Below are 16,863 nucleotides of genomic sequence, written 5' to 3' on the forward strand. Positions count from 1 at the left end.
CTGGCCTCTGCCTGGATTCCCAAGCCTACTCACTGGCTAGTCTGGCTTCATATTGGCTAGAGATCACTCACTGACCTGCAAACCCACATTCACACCAGTTGCAGACTGCACAGATGTACAGCCCCTGCGACTTGTGGTCTGACCTCTATACACACTTGCACGCTGACTAAAGAGTCCCTCAAAAAAGAGTTGGGTTTAATAAGAAGACAGGTCAGACTGTGCTGATCAGGCAGAGGGCATGGCTAGACAAGTACAGACAATAAACTGTTTACATGTGACCATCCTCTTTTCTCTCCTTTTCCCACTATTTTCCACATTTCTTCCTCCCCAAACCACCTTGAGCTCTCCCTTTCTCCACCTTCATTTCCTGTACTGAAGATCCCATAGTAAGTACTGTTTTTCCCCTGCAACCCCATCATGAGTCCCACACCCCCAGCCAGTGACACCCTCGATCTGTGAGGTTAGCCTGAGAGATGTTCCTATTAATTCACCTTGATGGGTCATGCTGGACCATGGGGCTGGACCCTGGGACAGCACGGGGAGAGCCCAGGCTGGGGGGTCCTTCCTCTGTCTGTTACAGGGGTGTCCCTGCCTGCCATTGTATCTCTTCATGTGGAGATGAGCTTTTTATCACATAACCTAACAGGTATAAATGTTCACCAGCAATATCTGCTAAATGGCTGTAAATCTCCCTCCAAAATTGTAACAAACAAATGTCTTAATATTTAAGACAAAATGTAAACTGCAGAGAGAGGGAGAAACGTTGTGGTCAGAAAGTCTGTGGTCAGAAAGACTACAGCTCCAGGAACTACATAATCCCTTCTCTAGCCCCCCAAGGTGGCTTCAGCCCCCTTGCCTGCATAGACAAAGTTAATGAGCATATTTAAAGCTTGAGCCTTACCTAGTCTTGGTGATTGGAAATGTGGACTATGTAAAACTCCCCCAACAAACCCTGGTTCCGGTGCTGAGCAGGCTCAGCCTCATAATCCCACTGCATTCAAAAGAAAGTTGCTTTGTTTACATAAATTTGGCTTTCAGAGTTTTTCACTAACAATCTGGCAAATTTAAATCAGTAGAACATTCAGGCAAAGTTACAGATTTTAGTGCACAGAAAGCCTAATGTACAGCATCTCCTACCACAAAACAGACATACTTTAAACTGTGAACAAAGGCTAAGGGTTGTTTTATAAAAAGAAAAATCACTGCAACAGGTCAAGATTTTCTGGATAATGGGAGTACCAATAGAATACGCAGCCACAGCTGACTGGTCTGCCTGTAAGTGGTGTTTGAGATATCACTAGACACTGTACAAAACCAGGAGAAATGACTGAGAGAGCAGGTTGCTGGGCTGTAGCTGAGCAGCAGAAAATAACTGTAGCCAGGACACTGAAATCTAGGCAAATAATTTCCAAACTCATAAGATATCACAGTGTTCTAGGCAGCTAAGGCAACTAGAAATGCAAGCAGAATATATAATTTTCTTGCATCCCAACAGCGAATGGAAGCAATAACTGAGAGAAAAGCAGCTTTTACTATCACTGGCTTCCAAGTAAGCCAGATCCTTGTTTCCTGAAGGATCCATGCCTTTATTTCTCATCAAGATACTTGTGCAATCGTGCTCTTCTTCCTTCCCTCCTCCCCCATCCCAGCTTCCCCATTTTCCACCAGCCAAAAAATATCCAGCAACAGGATAAGGGCAAAAGGGGGAGGGAAGGAGTTACAATAAAAAACCCTCTGGACTACATTCTGTAATCAAATAGCCTCCAGGTTCTGCTCCAGGCTAGCCCATTTTTTTCTCCGGCTGTTGGCTATTCCACCCTGCAGAAAAGAGCTATTATTGTGGTCTGCACAGGTGCATAGAAAGGCTCCTAAAGAGTACTCCCAATGAACACAAAGCATAAACAAACTCAAGTGTGGTCTTCTCTTCAAGAAAATAATTCAACCAATGTGAAACTCCCTCCTTGTAATAAATTAGCTCCTAAGAGTATTCAAAAGCTAACCTTTGACCTCCTCCCATATTATTCTCATGACCACCAGTGGGAGAAGAGGTCAAGTTGGTCAGTTCTTCTCACCAGTCACTGATGCCTCTTTAGCAAAGGAACGCTGGGGGAGGAGGGAAAAGAGAAAGAAAAAGAGAGGGAGGGGGGAGAAAAATCAAATTTGCTTCTCCATTGAAATATAGGCTTAGTAAGTAAACCAAGGAGGCCCAAGCCTCCCCCGGCAGGCGTCCAATTTTACAACACATTTGTAAGTGTGCTGCTGTCTAAATATACTCAACACAGAGAAATTCCACACCATGGCTACAGCAAACAGGCCAGCACTCCACAGCCAGCTGCTGCAGGATTTTTCAGTGTTTGGTCTACAAACTAAAACCATGGAAAGCTAATGGAAAGACGACAATTGGCAGCTTGTTTTGGCTGTTTCACATAAATAAGGCTTGTCTCCTGCTTGAAAGCATATGAAGGGTGCTAAAAATAGAATAATTTGTTAAGTGACACATTCCACCTGCCCGAGGCTGGCACATGCTAAGTTCATTCATACTCACAAGACATTCTTTGCCAATCTCTCCTGACATTTTTCACGTAGTGGGTAATAATTCTTAGAATAATAATAACATCATAATATACAGTATCAGATAATCTTTGCTAATAAAACCACACATTAATTTGTTTCCCCTGTCACACAGTGTTACAGGAAACCTCTCTTCTGATAGTCTGGATAGTTACAATACTCCTGGTAAATGGAGTTCTCTGGAAAGTGTTCCAGCTATCTGTAGCTGGCCAGCACTTCATTTATTTTGCCAGCATAGGCATCAAGCTGGACTGTGAAAAGAATCAACTTTTATTTTTATTTGGAGTAAAAAAGATGTTCTGTAGTTTCAGTACCTCCCATTGCCTGGATATTTCTCTGTCACCTCTTCACTTTGCATTGCTGAGGGACAAGATTGGGACTTTCAGCAGACAAATACATTGAATCTTTGCCTTGTCAGAACAATATTCACCTGAAAGTTCATTTCATTACCTCTCAGCGAAGATGAATGGTTTTACCTCTGCATTCAACAGTATATAATAACTCTATTTGGCAAATAATCACTGCTGTATCCTAGATTCTCCTTGTAGCTCTGTGACAAAGTTCTCTGAGAAACTGCTTTGCAATTACCCTATAAACAAGCAAACCTTCATCCATAAAATAAATCTAAATTACATACTTCCATTATATTTAAAAGGAAAATACAGTTAACTGGAGATGAAAGTTGAACACATAAGAGGTAAAAGAATAAAAGAGGCAAGAAATCTTCATGCTGACAGACTAAATATTAAATGTGGATTTTTTCAATGTTGTTAAATACATAATATAATTTATGAGGAAAAGCATATTCTGGGGACAGAAAAAAAAACGCCAGCATGCCATATTTTATTTCAATTTTTAAATTGCACAAGTCTTGTAATGAGTTCACATTAAATTTAAACAATTTTTTATGCTCCGCAGTTCTGCCCAGTTTTGTAGAAAATCACTGTACAAGGCTAATTTATAATCTTTCATCTGAGAGTTATATAAATTTTGTGATTTAACTGCTGAAGTATATGATGCATACTCTTATAAAGAAATTTTTCTATGAAATTAAAGTTATTTTAATCTTTTCTCTTAGTAAATATAACAATCTGCTATGAAAGATTGCATTCATACTAACATTAAATAGTACAGCTATTATCTAATAGTTTTCAAATATTGATTTCCATTTCTTTTTATTTGGAAATAATACAAGAATATAAATAGATACTGTTGACTCAGACATGTGACTCATCCCAAACCAAACCCCGATGACTTTTCCAAGACAGCAAAAAAACCCTTATAGCAAAGTCACAGAACCAGCTACCATAAACGACCCATATGAGTTCTGATGGCAATGAATTAATGTAAAAACTAAAACACAAGTCACAATGCAGAGTCAAAAAGTACAGAATTTCCTACTTCACTAAGGTGGCAAGTGGTAGACCTAAGCTGCCAGCTTAATTTTCAGAGTCTGAATATTTCAGAATAAACATGCAGCTGTGATAATTGAAATAATAAACTATTCCAGTGCAAGGTTACTACTTATCTCATAGATGCTTAATGATCTGTGCAAAACCAGCAGCGTGATCATGTATCAGCTCTCAATAGATTATTCACAATAAAACACCATTATAAGGGGCCATGCTTGTATCACACTGTCAAACAATATAGGTTCTAAAATTTCATGAAGTCTGACATACCTAGGTTAGTCCCTTGCTCAATAATTTTACAGTTAGATTTCCTACAGATTTTAGATTTTTTTTAGATTTTTCCCCAGGAGCACAGCTATCTGTTTACACTAGCCATACATACCCAGGATGACTTCTGGTTCAAGCTGAAGGACTGAAGAATAAGAGAACGGATGGAGTTTTGAGCAGTACCTTGCTGGGCTGGATAAGAGGAGGCAAGCTTTCATGCTTTCCCACTTTCCAAGCACATTTTGGTGTTTGGCTGCACTAAGGTACACGGCAAAGAATGTGCACAGACATCCCTCGGAAAATATACAATCAAATTTCAAAATGGTTTTTGCCATTTTAGAGTGTGGCTACTCACAGTTTCAGATAAAACTTTTCACACAGGGCTTGGCCCCACAAGGAAGAGGAACTGGTATGACATGAGGCAATGCAGAGGACTCAGAACAGGCTGCAAAGTGTAATAAATTTTTCCTACACCTCAACTCCAACCAGTAGATACCCAAGATGCTGAAAGCCTTCAGGACAATGTGTTTAACCACCTGGACAAACAACTGGTGGCAAAGCACAGTGATCAAATTGCACCACACAAGGGATAATCTGAAATCATGCATAGATCTATCTGGGCTGAATGTAAAAGCTTCCCCATATTCACCCCTAATTAACTTACTCAGGAGAGGTATTGAGTTTCATAAAGTTCATGTGGAGAATCCTGTGCATCTCCCACTTCATGATAATAGATATTAATTATGAGAGACCATTCATGTAAGACCATTAATATCCTTTAATGTCACTATAGCCCAATGAGTGCCCAAACAAGACTCTTCTCTCAGCTCATGCTATGGTGTTCTGTGGCAACAGTGTAAGCCTAAGTGCCAGGATGGAATTGAGATATTAGCCTAGTAGCTGTCTCTCTTCTTTCTCATTCCACCTGAAACATGTTCATAAAATATTGCTTAATGCATAATAAAAAGCAATAGTAAAAATATATGTAAAAATACATACACTTTCACCCACTAAATTACAAAAGAAAACTGTTACTCATTCTCACGCATGCAAAGAAGATGTTCTTATTCGTAAAAAGCCCATGTGACAGAAGAGGAGTCAAATAATAAGAAAACAGAGATGAAGAGCTCTGGTAAATACACAGAAAGCTCAGGGCAGGAAAAGTCAAAGGTCTCTGATATTTATGATTTTTTGCAATAGAATTAGAACAAAACTTGCCTACATTGACAAAATGAACTTTCTGGATGGCAAAAGTCCTGAAGCCAGAGAGTTGCCAGGCAGCTTCTCCTATAGCCCAGCATTTCATTTTTGGATTCAGAACCTTTGTTCTGTGCAACTCCAGCATGAGCACACTGTTGCTTTCAGTGAGTTGTTGGTTTTACTAAGTACCTTAAAAAAATTAGTTGAATCTAGTATAAAAAATCATCAGATACATTCCTGTAATCTTTTGAAAGCATTAAAAAGCAGTCCTGAATTCAGCCTCAAGTTATTCTTGGCTGATGGTACAGTATTTGAGGGAGTTAAAAAAAGAAATAAAACAACACAATAAAAGGAGGTGTTCAGCTAAGCCAGCTAAAATTCAAGCAGAATGAAACTTACCCATGTGGGGTAAGAGACCCACCAATCTCCTCTAAGCCTCACTGAAGCCTTCAAAACAAAACTGGAGCAGGACATAGGGATTTCAACCTATCTATTACCAATTTCTTTGTCACATGTTTAGATTTTGGGGGTTTGGCATGTGCCAAACATACAGGTGCAAATCTTCAACATCCTGTATTCCCTGTGTTGCATCACAGAAAGCCAACAGGATTAAGTCCTAGAAACTTGTCAGATTTTGTCCAGAGATGTGAGGCACAAAAGTACAACTTGCACAAATCCAAGGGTCATTTCTAATTTCACACTACAAAGATAGACAAATCATTTATTTAAGAGGACACAATTCCTTGTGAATCCTTCTACAGATTCCTCTATTCATAATTAAAATAAATAACTTTAAAGTAATTTAATTCAGATGTATTGTAAACTGAATCTTCATGTGTTTCAGAGACTGGTTAAAAAACTTTGAATGGCTTTGCCCTGGAAATATAAAACTAAAACAGTCCAAAAGTTAAATACCTTTAAAAACGCAGTTTAGATTTGATGACAGATTCATAATTATTTATGCTTTGTATTTAAATTAGGATTAAAAGTATTTTATCTGAATCTGTCTATAGAAAACAAACTGACATGAAAATCTTTCAATCCATTTGTGGATGATCCATAATAACTTTAGAAAATTATTATTTTATAAGGTATAGCTGTATAGGACTAGTGAGTGTATTAAATAGAACCACTGAAATTTTCTCTATACTGGCAAAATTACCCAGCATGTTATAAAATCATACAAAGATTTTTAAAACTTGTTAGATCTGCAGTGCAGAATTCATATCATTTTAGTGAACACGACCTGCTTTTACCTCCATAATGATACCAATTCAGTAAAAATAAGGAAGTCGACCATACTGTGTGATATAGTATAAAAATAATTTTAATTAGATTGATCCCAATCTAAAATTTGTATAATTTTCAGTTTAACTATTTTTGTAGTGATTTTTAAAATGAAGAAATTAATATTACAAATTTTAAATGATGCCATGAAATGATTCCTCATCACTGACAAACTGCTTGCCAAATCCAGGCCAAATTTGGCCATATTTTTGGTTCCACTGAAGGGATAGTTTGTTTGTTTTTTTTTTCCAGTTTTCTAAGAAGGCAATCCAGATACCTTAGAGGCTAAGGTTGAGCAGCAGATGTTTTTCCAAACTGAAATTTTTCAAGATTTCTATTTTTAAATGACCCAAAGTTGGAATAAAATCTCCAGAAGTGTTGTGAACCATAGCTAGAAAAAAAAACCAAACAGAATATTTTGTTTATATGTTGACTTTTTTCTTCTTTTAAATTTGTTTACAATCTTTTAAAATGTTCAAATCAAAAATCATCAAATAAAAACTGGAATTTAGTTCTTGAACTAAATCAAACCATTTAACAAAAAGATGCTCCTTAATTCTTTTAAACATTAACAGATTTAACAACCTGTGAAGAAAAACAAAGTTAATGTATGAATTATGTAGTCTATATTTCAGGGCTTATAACATGTTTTAGAAAAGCAAAATGAAGAGTAGATTTGCTTGATTTAAAGCTGCTGTAAGTCACAACTGAAACATGCCATGTTTTCATAAATACCATTACAGATGAAATTCAACCATAAAACCAATATTCTCTCCCCATTCTCTCAGGAGAGATACTCAAATGAAGGACTGATCTTGTGATTAAAACCATTTTGCCTGAGACCAGTCCAGCTTTGTCACACGAAAGACAGATGTACTCCTGGTCAACTAAAGGAGTTGCACATACCCACTCCTCTGTCATGTAGCACAGGGACGCATCCCCTCCCAACTGGTCTAATTCAGAAGCTTAAATCCTTCAGTTCTGGGTAAATTCAGACCTGTTGTCACACAGCTCCTTCATAATCTCAGGCAAGCTCCTTAATATCTTTGCATCTCAGACTCTGAACTATAACTCTCTTGCTTTTCAAAGAGATAGTGCTTCCTTTCTCCAGTCTTTTATAACTGCCAAGTCCTTTCAGACAATCTGAACTTTGAGGAAAGGACTCATTCCTCTCCCAGTCACAGCATACAGCACTAGAACTAACAGCAATGAATGCCATTTAGTGAATAATCATAATAAATAATCCATTTCTCAATATTGCAGTCATATTTTTTTTAAAGAAAAATTATCAGTTATTTCTGAAATTTCCGTCATACTTAGGCTTTGCCAGTGTGCAATAACAATGAGTTTTGCCTGGGTTTATAAGCAGTTTGTCAGCAGTCTCTGCAACAGGGAACCAGGGCAAATATTTTCTGCTTTGAAGTATCAGTGAAGCCATGCACCAACCCATTTTATGAATGAGTTTAGAATCCAGTGAACTAGAAAACAACTGTGCCATAACAATCTGAACTAGAAAGAAAACAAATATGCTCTATTCTGGGTGACCATACGCTCTATATGATGTTATGCAGTGTTTAACTGCAAATGTCTCTGTTACAATTAAGTGTAAAGGCTGTTTGATTTTCTGAACTCCATAGGATTTTTATCCATGTGAGGATTTTTTCCACTGTGGGGTTGTTCTTTTTAGAAGTGTTTGTAGGCAATTTGTTTTAAAAGGGCTCCAGGGGGCTTTTCCCTCCTGTGTTAAGCTGTTTTGATATTCTTTTACAGGCACAGTCTTAAAGTTGCTCTCCCAGAAGCATTGTCTTACTAATCAGCTTTATGAGGTTCAAGGTCAACATTCAACATTAATTATTCATTGTACAATTCACAGCTGGTAATGATGCTTAAAATGGAAAATAATATGCATGTTCAACAATACACTCATCAAGCTACTTCTTCATAAAGCTTCAGATCAGAAGAAATAAGAAGAAAAAAAAGAGGTTAGATTAGTATGGTAGTATGGAAAGCATGCATTAAGATCACCTCCAGAAACATCTGTGGCTTTCCTGTCTTTATACAGACATTTTCAGTTATCTCAAAATTAACTACAATGGAAAAAAGGCAGGTTGTGGCCACGGGTATCAAAACAGTCCAATGTCTAAGCTAAGGCAGCCATAACAAAATCACAAAGAACAAATCAGATGTTTAAAACGCATTGTTCAAAGATTTACAAAGTCAAAATGCTTAAGAAAAAAACATCCTTGAATGAAAACTCATGGAAAGAGGATATAAATATCTTACATTTATAGTAGACCTTATATATGTTTTAAACCTCTGCAGTGTCTATTTTAGAAAGGCTTTTTCTTCTTTAGGCAAGCTGAGGCTTGTCGCACGTTGACAGTGGCAGGAATGATGTCATCAGAAAAAAAATAAGCCCGTTTTAAAAGAGCTATTTAGATTTTGGCAAACTGGTGTGGGCAAGCTGCTACAACAGATTCTGCCTGCTCTCTCCTCTGCTGCACTCATTCCTTAACTTATTGAGGATTCAAGAACAGCTGAGTCTTTGAAACAGAGTGGAACCACAGCCGAACCCTCCTATTATAAAGCTAATTATACTCAGTTCCTTCCACACACATTCTAATAACCATAACACTTCTCTGTGTACAATATACTTGCTTAACTGAACCATTTTTTTATGACAGTGTGATATTAAAGACCTTCTTTTTCTTTTTCTGATGTCCTGCTTTACAGGACAATCACACTTCTGCAATTACTCAGTGTCTCCTGACAGTACTTCAGCAATTATTTTTATCTGCAGCTGGAATGTTTTTCTTTCCTCTGCATGTTAATTTCTTGGTTTGTTTAGACAAAATATGTTAAGCTGATTTCAAAAACACGGTTTACAAAGCACAGGTCACTGTCAGATATTATTTAATACTTTCAGGCTGACGCTTTGTGTCCAGGAAAGTGGGTCCCGAGACAATTCTCTTGTCAATAGCTGCTGAGCTGACATTTAACAAATGGATCTGATTCAACACAAATATTGAAACTGATACCTTAATTTTGGCACAAATGTATTGTTTAGGTTCTTTTCAAAAGCAAGAGACAGCTTGGTTAAGTTTTTAAACACTATCAAATTCTAAATGTCTGCAGTCACATGTGTGCATCAATAAATATGTTCATTTACAAAAACTTACTCAATTATCAAGTATACTCCATTTCTCTTCATTAATGATTACTGATGATAGCTTGGGAAAAACTAAAGTAAGCTTTAACTACACACCTTATACTGTCTGCATGCTATGTTTCTTTTTTTAACAACTGAATTCTTAAAGCACAAAATTTCATTGCCAACAAAATAGGCAGTCAAATTAACCATATAAAGGCATTCAGTAAGAAACCAATTTTTATTTCCAGCTCTGCTTTATGCAGGAACAAAGCATAAGAAAACATAATTTGTCTGAGTGGACAAACAGTAATTGTTTTAAAAAAAATCATGAACATAAATGCGATGTCTTTTTACATTTATTGTAAATCATACAAATTCTGCATTTTGAACTTGTTTAATAATTTCATCAACTTGGTTTAATTTACAGGCAAAACTAACTATGGTACTTACCCTTTTCTGTCTCAAATATATATGCAATTAGAATTGTTTCTAGAAGACATGTAGACAGTCTGCAAGATAGCAAATTTAAAATCTCAACTATCCAATTTTCTGGATTTCTTTTCCTATTTAGAGTTCTGTCATTTGCTGTATGTCATCCAGTAGCATCACTTACATCCTGTGTTACTCTTGTGAAGAAAACAAAGCTTGCATTTTAAGCAAAGAATATGGGCAAATAATGGCTGCATCAGCCTGTATTTTGAATGCAAACAGTACTGATGACTCTAAAAGTGTAGGAGAATGACAATGGTTTTGTTTCAGGAAAGGACATCTCTACCTCTGAGTCTTCCACTGCTTTTCACTTAACATATTTAAGAAAATCTGTGCCTCCCTTACTCACACAGAGTTATACATTAGCCTGTGAATAGTTCCTGACCCTTTAGCACTGGGGATCAGTTTCTCTGACATTAAATTGGAAATGAAAAAGGAAGCATTAAGTTGCAGACTGCTCTTGCTAAGAATCTCTGCTCATGCAGCCACTCAGCGAAAGTGTTTCATTAAGAAAAAAAGCTTGAAAACTTTTCTGCATTTTTTTTGTTCATTTGCCATGTACACTGGACTATACCATGACCAATGTACAACTTAACCTTTCTAGTTCAGTTTTTCAGTTTTCTCTTGACATAAAAGGCATTAAGTATCTGACTTCAAAGAACATCCAGCATGGCTATTTGTTGTTCAGCGTGGTGGTCTTTGCTCAAATGGCTGCTTCTTTTGTGTTTCTTTTTTTCTTTAGTTGACTTACTGTATAAACATTATGATCTTAACCTCCCTGTCTCACTGTTCACGCTTACAAAGAATTACACAACCTGTATAAATTATTCTGGTAGCCAAATGTAATATATTCCCAGAATGTTTTCCATTTCTGTAAAAAGGTAAAATCACAATGTTTCCAAAATTATTTGTACTCACGTCAAATATTACTCTGAAAACTTACAAATAACTAAGACACTATAGTTGTATTAGCAATTATACTTTCAAACCCAGAATGAAATGGAAACATATAAGAAGGCTAATTTTCTTTTCAAATTTTACACCAGAGACTCTCTGTCTAGAAATGAAAAGAAAGTCGACAATTCTCTTGTCGTGGTTTAGGCCAAATCTGCTACTGAGGACCTGGGGGACCCCAGATGGAACTGACAGATGCTCTCCTCTACCTCTCTTCAAAGAGAGAGGCAGAGGAGGGAAAAGAGACTTATGCGTTTAGAAGGAACCAAACTACTTTAATGACATATTAATAATAAAATAAAAAGAAATAATGAAAAATATATACAAAACCGTACCAAACTCCTGAGATAACAGTCACGACACCGGCGGCACTGGGGCAGTCCCAGGCTGGACTCAGTGACAGATGGGAACTGGATTCCGGATCTGCATTCAGGATTGGGATCACAGGCAGACGAACAGAGTCCTCCTCAGACGTTGGCCATTGAAGGAAGAGCTGACCCTTTGATCCCACAGCTTTTATACTGAGCATGAGGCAGATGGGATGGAATACCCTATTGGTCAGTTTTGGGTCACCTGTCCTGTCCGCTCCTCCCCGCAGGTGGGACCCCACTATGCTTTTCTGCTTCCGACCCTCCAACGGGGCAAATAACAGAGTTGGTTGGCCTTGGGTGTTATAGCAATAAGTATAAGCAGGAGCCTCTCTGCATACCATGCCTGGGTATCAGCTATAAACAACTGGTCTTACCACTCTGAGACAGTGAATATTGTCTGCACATTATGCTGTTAATTTCAGTAGTTAGAAGAGGCCTAGCTAAGAAGCGAAGATACTGAACAAAATCGGTTCTGTTTTACCTCAAACCAGGACATCTCTGATCAAATTGAATTAGTTTTTTTTACCATAGTGATTGTCTTCCATATTTATTATCCTCATATTAATTGCATTAGGACACACATGTCTAAAATATTGTTCCCTTGAGCAAAGCAAGGAAAGAGAAAAAAAGCAGAAGCAGCTTGATTGCAAAAGCTGAGGTACAAAGCAGCAGCAACCACTGCTACTGCTAACAGAGTGCTGTGGATATAAGCTGTCACTCATTCACATGCTGGACCAGCTGGTGTAAATAACTGCAACACTCCCAAACTTAATAGAGATGTGTTAGTTTACACCAGTTAAGAATCTGGGACAGATTTTTGGACTACTGAATACACAACAGCAAGCAACTCCTCTGCAATAATTACAGATGAAGTACTCAGGCCTGTGTTCAGGCTGAGTGTATCTCATATATTATAAATAAAATTCCTCATGGCTTCCTTCCACAAAATCAGTATAATCCATGTCCACAGCACAACCACCTGCATCAGGCTACCTGGGTCACAGTTTAAATGTGACATTGTGGTGTTGCACTGCACCCAGGGTACATATGTACCAGAGCTTCACCTCAAAGATCACTTCTTAAGAGACAATCTACAGTCTGTACAAAGACTTCTCTCCTGTTGCTTGACTGTATTACTGATGCTATTGTTGCCTGTTCTTCCACTGTACATTCACAGCCCTGTGAGTTGGAAAGCTGTCAGCATTGTGCATTCATCAACACTGGTGATTTGAGTGGATAATGCTACTTATCCTGAATTCTGATTGTAAATTGCTGGAGAAGCTTATGCTGAGGTATATGAAAATTTTCACAGTTCCACTAAAAAAAGCACTACAGTGTCACCAAGTACCATCGACCTTCTTGCACATTTGGAAAAGGAGTACGTAGGACTTTGAAAAACTTGAAGATGGGGAAAACCTTTTTCCAGTTAATCCCACTTGTCAGCATGCCTTCTATTGCTAAGAAACCAGAATAGTCCCCAGAATGCTTTACTGTTTGGAGATTGCTGTTGTGCAAAATATACTCAGTTTGGTACCAACTATCCTACCCTCATGTCCAGTACAGCCCCTTCCCAGATGTGACAGATTCTTGCTGGCCTTGCATTTGCAGCTGCACTCCTCCTCCCTGCTGCTGACATGGAGAGGCTAGGTAAGCAACAGGAAAAACAGGCAGCTGAAGTGTGCGCAACAGGCCACATTTTTGGCAGAGGTCCAGTACCATGATGCTGTAACACCACAGCAGTATTCTGTGCAAAGTATTTGGAAGTACTGTTTGGTGCTCCTTACATTTGTAGGAGTATTGGCAGATTTCAATACAGAAAACAAAAGGGGGGGGAAAAGTAAATGCTGTGGACATCAAAGACAAGCATTCTACTTCACTGCAGCATCTTCAGGGAATCCTGCTCCATTGTTTTTATAAATGAATTTCAAATTTCCCCCAAGACTACTTAAGGAATCTGAAGGGCCATGTGACAAGAAAATAATTGCTCTTCATAAGCTGGCATGACCCTATCTGGTAAGAATGCTACTTGGACAAAGTAGGGTAAATGGGGACCAAGATAATATGTAGATGACTGGGGACAGACTTTTTAGTAGGGCCTGTTGTGATAGGACAAGGAGTAACAGTTTTAAACTCAAAGAGGGTAGATTCAGACCAGATGTAAGGAAAATGTTTTTTATTATGAGGGTGGTGAAACACCAGAACAGATTGCCTAGAGAGGTGGTAGATGCCCCATGCCTGGAAACACTCAAGGTCAGGTTGGACGGGGCTCTGGGCAACCTGATCTAGTTGAAGATGTTCCTGCTCATTTCAGAGGGGTTGGACTAGATGGCCTTTAAAGGTCCCTTCCAACTCAAATCACTCTGAGATTCTAGGATGTATGAGTCTAGTTACTTTTATTGCCAGCAGTTTTAGATTGATTTACAAGCAAAAGGGAAAGATACAGGTATACTTTTGAAAAATAGAAAGGAAGGAAACTCCCTTACAATTTTTTTTTTCAGGGCTGAATGGCTGTGTCCTCAGAGATGGGAGAAAAATAGAAGGAATGAACACATGGGAAACTGTGCATGGTGACTGAATACGGCCCTGTATCACAACCTCTGTGAGCTGGGAAGGCCAGAAAGACAGCATTCCCTTTCCAGTCCTTCCACTGGGTGAATTGTATAGGACATATCCCCTATTTGTGCACCGGATTCCACCTGCCAAATGGGAATAACATCAGCAGTCTCTTCTGTTAAAGTGTTTTGATATCTATGGTGAAAAAAAAACAAAAAACCAAACCATAAAAAGTTAAGTTTCTTCGTTTGAGTTTCATGAGAACAGTGTTTGTAAACTTTGTTTCAGTGTCATCCTGAACACTCTTAGTAGTTGGTTACAATATTATTATTGGGCAAGTTGAACTAAAACAGCAACTTTTTTTTTTTTTTGCACAACTTTTCTGTTTTTTGGTTTTTGTTTTTTGTTTGTTTTTTTTTTTTTTTTCAGCAATAGATCTCAAAACACTTTACAGAAAAAACGGTTGATGTTATTTCCATTACAGACTCTTCATGTGGGCCTCACCTTTGAGTAAACAGAAAGCTCAGGCTAAGCAACAAATCAGTGTCAAAGTCAGGAACAGAATGCAGGAACTGGGTGGCTTTTTTTGTGCTCTAAATAGCAGAGGAAATATTTCTCAAATTGAAAATTAGCACAATTTTTCCCTACTCCCCTTTAGGAATCAAGCCAGTAACACAAGCTTGTGTTTGGCCATGAGAACTTTTTACAGCAGTATTTGCTAGCTGCAACAGGTCTATAAAAAGGTAATACTCAACACCATGTCCTATATTGCTTTTATTGTTTGTTGAATTTTAAATGCAACATCTGTATCCACAATATCGTAATAGAGAAGAAAGTAGAAAAGCAAATTGAAATTTAGATGGGAGAAGAGAGTTATTACGTACTACCTGCATAGAGTAGGGCATGTTAAGAACAAATCCGTGGTAAAACACAAGTTAACTTTCCAGTGAAGACATTTCCTAAAGATGAAATGCAATGGCCTGTATAGACCACTTGAGTGATCTATTGCATGAATCAGTATACAGATTTTATAAGTGTGTGCAGGCAAACCTATCAGGTACAGAAGGCATACTATTATCATTCACTTCAAAGGCATGCATTCTGATCTATACGGCCTTTAGAAAAAAGAAAGAAAAATTGGGGTCTTGTTTTTCTTGCATACTTCTCTGACACTCACTTCACTACGGTGATCAAGAAAAATACAGAAAACGTGAACTCTAGGATAAAAATCATCCCTTTCTCCACCCATTTTTTTTTTCTGCTAGAGGCACTCTATCAATTTGTACATAATTGTGTCCCTCAAAATGAGTTGGTTTATCGAATAATATTATAACAGTTCTAATTACTGAAGGAAGTGAAAAGTCACCAAAACAAACATATTCAGCGTGCTCATTTTACTCACAGTTTCTGAAGTGACATAATGCAGCTTATTTCTGAAGCTTTCTTGAAAAAACAGCAATTTCCTGTGTTTATTTTGTCTTCTCTTCTTATTTCAGAAAAGTCTTTCTGATTTGTGGCAGCAGATGTGATCTACATGATAGAAAGTTTTTTACCAACAAGGGGTTTAGTTGGTATAATCACTGGAGACATAAAACCCTTTGACTATTACTGCCTTCACAGATTTTTAAATAAGTATTATCATGAGCCTTTCAAATGGTCATCATTTATGGTTTTTAAAAAAAATAATCTCAATGTTTAATTAGTAGGACCATTATATCACAACTTGTGATCTACTTTATGCCTTAAAGTTCTGCCTTAAACTTGATCCATTTTATTCAACTGAGGAGAATGGAAACTCATACGGTATTTGTTATCTTGCAAGAACTGTGACAATCTGTAGTAGGACTTTTTATGTTTTTAAATTACAATAGCAGTGCAAGTAGAAGTTTAACGTGCTCATCTTATTGAAAAAGGATTTCATGGACAGCATGGAAGCTAAGTGGACTAGATTCCAAGACAGATTTCAGTCTGCTTTTTTACGGCTCTGTGTTCAAGTGAGAATATGCATATTTATAAATGGAACAGCTTTTTTTTTTTTTTTTTAACAGGCTCCTGGCCACAGGCTACAGCCATCTACTGCTAAAAAGACATTTCAGGGACAAATTTTAAATAAACTGCAACCATCAAGTTGCAAGAAATGGGGAGAAAAGGCATTAAATTCTGAAAAACAGTTTGATCTGCACAGAGGAGAAGAATAGGAGGTAGAAGGAAAACTTTCTAGACTTCAACTCACAAAACCAATACTGAAAGTGTCAGCATTTCATGTAAGTAAAGACACTGTCACACTATGTCAGAAACAAATAAGTATCAAGGTAAGACAAAAAGATAGCTGACACAAACCAAAGATTTAGTCACACATGGATCGCAGAAAATCTCAAAATCTTCTGACATAACCTTCTTGCAGAATACACATTGTGCTGTACCACGCTTTTCTTGATCCTCAGCAAATGGTAGAATAGGATTTGTTACAAGTCTTCAAGAGAACTTTTCCTTACTTAACAAAGTTGATATGAAGATTAATACATGGGCTGACTGTACACAGAATGACATCTGAATATCACAGAACTCCTTTCACAGTCTGTTTTTAATAGAGTTCTTAAATACGCTA

General features: G+C 37.5%; 1 pseudogene across 1 annotated transcript in view; it reads right to left on the reverse strand.

Moving 5' to 3' along the window:
- Positions 1–16,863, reverse strand: part of LOC309670752 (potassium voltage-gated channel subfamily KQT member 1-like) — a 438,140-nt pseudogene that overhangs the window by 386,111 nt on the left and 35,166 nt on the right. The gene's annotated exons all lie outside the window — the stretch shown is intronic.

This window comes from Vanellus vanellus, assembly GCF_965231255.1.
Source record: "Vanellus vanellus genome assembly, chromosome: 1".
Taxonomy (NCBI): domain Eukaryota; kingdom Metazoa; phylum Chordata; class Aves; order Charadriiformes; family Charadriidae; genus Vanellus; species Vanellus vanellus.